Source organism: Corvus hawaiiensis, chromosome 6 (assembly GCF_020740725.1).
Source record: "Corvus hawaiiensis isolate bCorHaw1 chromosome 6, bCorHaw1.pri.cur, whole genome shotgun sequence".
In the NCBI taxonomy this organism is placed as follows: Eukaryota; Metazoa; Chordata; class Aves; order Passeriformes; family Corvidae; genus Corvus; species Corvus hawaiiensis.
The window spans coordinates 59,488,840-59,496,362 of record NC_063218.1 but is presented as its reverse complement, the minus strand read 5'-3'; positions in this window follow the sequence as shown (position 1 = coordinate 59,496,362).

Genomic DNA, 7,523 nt, shown 5'->3' with positions numbered 1-7,523 from the left:
CCCCCTTCTTCCTCTCTACTCTTTACTTTGTTTTCTTTATCTCTCTCTTTCTCTCCTCTATTGCATTACCGTGTTGTGGGCACTTAATAAAGGTGCACTGTTTTGATTAGAACTGAAATCCCTTGTGTCCTTTTTCATTCTGAAATCTGTAAACGTACCATCACGACCCTCGCTTGTATTAGCAGATCATGGCATATTTCCAAGTCCATAAGCTCAGAAACCATAGACTTAACTAAAGAATGCATCATATTGATGTTCCTCTGCATTAGGAAGATAAATCACTCCCAGAGTAGAGGTCACACACAGGGTCAGAAACCCTATCAGATGCCGTGTACAGACCTAAGATCTGTACAGCAGACTTTTGAGTAAAGTCAAGAGGAGGAATGCTGATGATGCTTGGTGTCTAGAAACTACAAAGCAGAAGTGGCTATTGACTTTGCATGTGACAGAAATGCGGCAACTGAACCCAAATCCATTTTTGTTACACCAAATAAAAGACAACACCTCCAATAGGTTTTTAGGATGTTTTCCTCTACTCTGGATTCTGAGTAAAAATGATGCTGTGAAGAAAGTACTGCAGCCAAAGTAGTCGAGTTCTTTCCCTATATTCAGATACCAAATGGAGAAAGAAAGAATTTCACAATTCTTGTTTTTATACTCAACAACATGTCCGCTGAATATATTTTTCACTGTTCATGTAGCTGCAGAGTTAACAGGATGCATCTCACCATGCTGTGAGCTGAACAAAATAACCACACTTCCTCCCTCAAATCCCTCTGCTTAACTGTGTATTTTCAAACTGTTCCTTCCAAGTCAAATAAATCCTAGTCTCTTCTTAGTAGGGTAACACAATAGGACTATAACTACAGAATTAAATAACCATAGAATTTAAATAAGGCCAGGTCAGATAGAGCTTTGAGCAACCTGATTTAGTGGATGGTGTCCCTGCCTATGGCAGGGGGATTGGAACCAGATCATCTTTAAGGTCCCTTCCAACCCAAGCCACTCTATGATTATATGACCTAAAATCAGTTTGCAAACATTTCCATAGCTTCTACTCATCATTTACAGTCAACAGATATCAGTTGAATAACCAGATGAAACTCAATTAGGCTTTCTTGTCATAGGGCAGTTTGAATCTTGTTGTCTTTATTAAATAGTGAAATGTTACTGTCAAAGTTTTGACCTCATGACATGGTCTAACAAAATTGGGGTTTAGGAGTAATTAAATCTCTCAGTGCCTCCTTGAATAATTAATTCTGGAAACATGATGAAAATATTTTTTTGCCTTTGCTATAAAAGAGGGAAAAGCTGAGGAAAGATCAATACCTATATTTGTGTATTCCAGCAGTGCTCGGCATTAGCTGTGATATTTTCCATATAAAAATGTTGTGAATGTTGCAATTTGTACATCTTGTGATTTACACCATCATTAATAGGGAAGATATATTTTCTGCTTTTACTCTATACTTTTCTGAACACTTTCATTCAAATTTCTTTTTATGAAAGCTGTTATGGAATTGATTGCTGTTTTGGGCTTGTATCTAGTCTCACACATAACATCTTGCACACATATGAAGTCATTATTGTTAGTTACAAATATTTGTAAATATTTTTAGACCTGGATCCATTCACGTTTGTCCTATATACTTAACATACAGTTAAAATATAACTAAACTGATAACTTTGAACAGAATGGAGTACTAATAATGGTAAAAACTGTTCATCAGTTGAAACATGAAGTCCTTCACAAGTAAAAAAAATCTAATCCCTGTAATGTCTCCATGAGCACAATATCCAGTTAAACTGGAAAAGGGTCAGACTACCCACACAAACCTGATGCAAATCAGGTTTCAGGCTTGTGCCTGAAAACCGTCTACTCAACTTCTAGAATCCAGCTACTATCTATATCACAGATTTTAATTTTAAATTCCTTTGCCTAATACTTTAGTCATACTGGAAAAAGAGAGTATTTCTGTAACTATCTGCAAAGTAGATCTCCTGATGACTATTGATACCTGGTCAGGCTAAATAATAGAGGAAGCCCCAAATTTTTTTCCCCCCTTCTTTTCCAAAACCACACAAAACAATGACATTACAGAGCTTTAAGATTGGTCTGGCTTCTGATGTACCTGCAGTACAGATACATGCCAGTCACCCAGCATGGGTATGTCAACCTTCACAGACTAAAAGGCCCAACTGTCTTTGCCATCTCATAGCAGCAAGAAAAGAATCAGCTGGCAATAAGTATTTGCAAGACAACACTGAAGAAGCTTTTGGGCTGTATCCAGAGTGTGGTAAAGGACAAGATTTCACTCAGCTGTTGTAATCCAGAAGTTCTAATCCTGTGTTAGCTTTGTGATGTGTTGGAGTCCCTCCCCTGCCATGGAGCCCTGGGAGAGGGGCCCTGGGGAGGAGACACGGGGTCTCCCTGCCCCTGGTCAGCCTTGTTCCCCATTGGTTTGTTTGGGTTCCCTGATAACGCCAAGGACCCTTGGGTCCTGTGACTGCGGAGTTCCTGAGCTGAGCCCCGGCCATGCGGCTGGAGAAATAAACATCTCTGAAACATCTACCACGAATCTGTCCATATATACTTCGGTTTCCACGGGACTCCTGGTTTGAAATATACTTGTTGCAGTAATCCCTGCTGCGACAAACTGGTGGAGGAATGCGAGCAAGATACCTATCCCTGAGGACAATTCGTGAGTAAAATAACCACTCTAGACCTCTCCTCATCTTGGTTCGGATATTCTCGCTGGCCTATGGAAGAATCGTGGGAAATGGGGCTCTCTGAGCCACAGAAAGAAATGTACCTAGAAGTTAAAGGAATCCTTGAACAACAAAATAAAAAAGTAATGGAACCGGGAGATCTAGAACTTTTTTTTAAATGGCTTTTCAAAAATTTCTCCTATATTTCTCGAGAATTACTTTTTGATATTGAACCTCCTGGATCTCATCTGGGGTGTTTTTGGGGCGAGATCTTGTGGGAGATGAAAGATCAAACAGAACATGTATTAGTGATCGAACCCTTGCGTGGATCCATGGTGGTCAGTGAAGCTATTCAGGAGCATTTATATGGTCCTATTAAAGCAAAGGACAGCCAGAGTCCCGCGGCCGAGGCCGCGCGGCCGCCATCCCTGTGGCACACGCCGGCGGAGGTGCCTGCACTGGATGCGCCCTGCCCCCTCGGGAGCCCGTGCCTTATCGCGGACCCCATCCCTGTCTCGGGGTCCCCGGCTACGCGGCCGCGAGTGAGGGAGAGATGCCGCAGGCGCCGCGGGTGCCGTGGGCCACAAGCGGCCAGGAACCGGGCAACGGCGTGGCAGGCCGCTCTGAGCACACGGCTCGGAGAGCCCTGCGGAGGGAGAAGCGGCGGTTTCCACAGCAACACGAGAAGCCGTGCAGCACAGCACTGAGCCGGAACGAGGCCACACCCAAAGCAGCATGGAGTTGGCCGAGTGGAACAGCTCACAGGGCGCGGAGCCAGCAGCGATGGCAACGCGGGGCCGCGCAGAGCCCAGACACGCGCCGGCGCAGCGCCCCTCACAGAGCGCGGAGCAGCCGCAACGCGGGGGCCCGGCCGAGACGTCGGAGTCGGCGAGGTGGCGGCCACGCGGGACCGGCACCCACGACGAACACGCAAGCATGTGATAGGAGGAGTTGTAGCCACAAAAGTCACAGGAACTGTGAAATGGTACAATGTAAAAAACAACTATGGATTTATAACGCGAGATGATACAGGGGAAGATCTATTCATCCATAGAACTGCCATTAAAAGGAATAACCCTAAAAATTACCTGCAAAGTGTAGGAGATGGAGAAGTTGTACAGTTTGATATAGTGCAAGGAAAGAAGGGTTTACAAGCAGCAAATGTTACTGGGCCTGGAGGTATTCCAGTCAAAGGCAGCCGTTATGCACAAAATTATAAACAATATCCATCCCTGCAATTTCCCTACCCACAGCCTACTTCCCCCTTTTACCCTATACCCAGTATGAAGCCTTTCCTAAGTTTACCCCATCCCCAGTTTATTCCTAATCCGTTTTTCACCCCATGGCTTCCCTATACAATTCCCTTTCCCTACAATTCCTCTCCGATGCCGAGGGGGGGATGAAAAGGGGGAGGGAAGAAATTAAACCCTCTCCTGCCTCAGTTTCCCCACAAAGCGTGTCCGGAGAGTTCTGTCTCCCTCCTGTCAGCCCTAAGATGTTCCACAGAATCTGTTTGGACATTTAAAGACTCAGGAGGGTGGCTTGTTTTGTCTTGAAACTGTTCTTGTTATGTTTATCCAGTTGTTTTCATTCTCCTTTTATTAAAATAAAACGGGTGAGATGTTGGGGTCCCTCCCCTGCCATGGAGCCCTGGGAGAGGGGCCCTGGGGAGGAGACACGGGGTCTCCCTGCCCCTGGTCAGCCTTGTTCCCCATTGGTTTGTTTGGGTTCCCTGATAACGCCAAGGACCCTTGGGTCCTGTGACTGCGGAGTTCCTGAGCTGAGCCCCGGCCATGCGGCTGGAGAAATAAACATCTCTGAAACATCTACCATGAATCTGTCCATATATACTTCGGTTTCCACGGGACTCCTGGTTTGAAATATACTTGTTGCAGTAATCCCTGCTGCGACAGTGATGTTCATGATACATCAACTAACCAGGCTGTGGTAAGCAACTGGCTGCATCCAGCACAGATGGAGAAACAGAAAAAAATACATACCTATTTTACTATGTGCAAATGCCTTTTCTCTTTTGTCCTAGCTTTCTTCTCCTCCCACTGTATTTTGTAGCAATGGATGTTGGATCTAATCCCAAAGCACTGTTTTCATATATACTTTTAAAAATCTTCTTTTATATAGCAGATTTCCATCTAGTTTTTAAAGCTTGCTGAAAGTAAGTAGCATCTTGGGCATATCAGCACACTCACATCTCTGTGGATCACTTCAGCACACTCCAGCTCCATTCCAGCTGCTGTTGACCCACCTGCTGCATGTGCCAACTTCTTTTGGCTGGTGGACAGTAAACCACAGTCCAGAGGGATCTCTGAATGCTTATTGTGGGAAGAAAACTGGACTAGTTGTCCAGCTTTGCAAGTTGAAATATATTGAGATACATATATATATGTCCAGATAGATCTAAAATGGTTTTAGTGTATCTATGTACACACAAGAGTCATGTTACCTAGAGGCATAAAGGCAGATGCAGTCCCGTTTCACATTTGGGCTGTATTGGCTGTGATAAGGTTACACTTGTAAATTCAAAGCAAATCAAATGCAGCCTTCCATTGCAACTCCTAGTTTTGGCTGAAAAATACATATTTATTCTCTGCCATGTTTTTCTCTGTCACAAATCAGAGAAAATACTTAATGATCTTGTATCAAATTCTCCTTAAGGCAAATGAGGTTTTACTTTAATCTGCACCTTCATAAAGCCATCTGTCAGGGCAAGTCCATAATTGAAAGTTTAATGGTGGAAATCTGAAATCACTTTTGGTAAAATCTAACATAATATATTTTAGACACACATTTTAAACTTAGAGCAAAACATTCCCCACACTGTTATGCCAGTCCAGTAGGACGAAAAAAGATGGTAAAGACTAAGATGCAGAAAGAACACAAAAATCCCCTTTAAATAAACAAACAAAAAATTCACCCCACACCAAAAAAACCCTAAAGGAAATAAATCACAACTCCTCATAAGAAACCTATTTTTCTATACAACATCTGATTAAAGTTGAAAAGGAAATTGTCAAAGACAGGGAATTAGCTACATCACCTCTTGAAAATAGCCATAGTATCAAAATTTATCTAAAACAGAGACAGGACAGCTATTTGGGCAGTTCCTACTGAAACCAATCTCATTATTGGACATAGAATGAGAGAGAGATCAGAGATGGGAGTCAGGGCATTTTCCAGCCACCCTTTCCACCCTGGTGCTGGAGATGTGAGGTCCGAATTGTCGGCTTCTCCTGGGATCCCAAGGGAGGGAGAGCTACATCTCCCAGTCTTCTGTAACGTATGCTGCAGAGAAACAAGAAAAGCAGCTGCAGTAGCTATTGTTTTCCATGGCTACTTAAAAGGATCTTCAGCAGAGTCATGGCAATTCAGAGTGGCCTCGAGGCTCCTATTCATTGGTGTCAAGGGCATCTGGTCAACCAAAGAATTAGGGTTTTTGCTTTTGGGGTGTTTTGTAGGATACGAGTTGGCTTAGTTAGCAAAATATATTTAAAGTCAAAGGTTTTAAGTATTTTAAATTATTTTTAATGACAAAGGGGGCAATAGCTTTAAAGCAGGCAGAAGATCTTCTTTGTTGCCATGCCATGATACAAGTCTTTGGCCATTAGCTCAAGCAAAGTAAGGCAGGAGGTCTAAACACTGGATGTGGATTGCAGAAGATGATTTCTCTATTACCCCTCCTTTCCAAGCAGCCATTTGAATCAATATCTGCTCATGTTGGCAATAATCAAGCTATGCATCTCTTTCAAGTTATTTTTGGATGGATTCAAAACAGTGTAAATCACAGAACAACAGACATGGAGAAGATACAGAAATTTTCAGATTATGTAATACTCAGTTTCTAAAATCTTTCCCTGTTTTTATTCAGACAGGACTGTGGTTATGAAAATGTGCTAGAGGCCATACAATGCCCTTGAAAGGCAGTGGGTGAGAAGCAGCTGCTGCAGTGAGCACTGTGGTAGGATACCTTGAAACACTGCTCATGACAGAGGAGCTGGTTAACTTCCCACAGCGTGGCTGGAAATGAGCAGGACAAAATTCTCCCACTTCTGGTCACACCAGTCCACACCACACCATGTCTCCTGTCTGTTGTTATTTCCAATGCTGCACTCACGATTGGGGTTTTCCATACTGCTTCCTTGCAACTTGTCTTTCACTTTGACAAGCAATCACACAACAGGGCAGGTAGGAGGAAGATCCTATCCGTTCACTTTCTTGGCTTCTCTAGAAGATTGCCAAGGAAACCAAATGTTGTACAGCCAGAGCATGTGATTATTTTTTGGCAACTGCAAGGACTTAGAAAGAACCTTTCCTCTTCTTTTGCATTTCCCCCATGCCATGTGGCAATCATTCCAGTGCAGGCATACCCCAAAAAGAAAGGGAGGCAGTTCCGTGCATTGTATTTGCAGTTTCTCCTTGGCTGCATCACTCCTCTGCCCCCACAACAGCATCTCTTTCCCCAGAAGCATCAAATCCACTAGATTTTGTAACTATGGTTTCATGGTTTGGGAATGGTATTCAATTTAGTACTCCTGCTAAAACCAGGCATTGCTTTCCCTCGCCCCTCCAACTGGAGGCACAAAAGGCAAGGATCTCAGGTTGAGATAAGAACAATTTACTGGAAACAATGAGATAAGAAAATGAACATTAACAGCAACAATATTGACAAAAGGTATAAGAAAAGAAATTATTTACACAGAAAGCCCCTGGTAATAAACAAATACCAGCCCATTCTGTCCACCACGTTTTTTTCAACCTGAAGGAATCCCTTGTCCCAGAAGAGTCTCTTTTCCCCACCC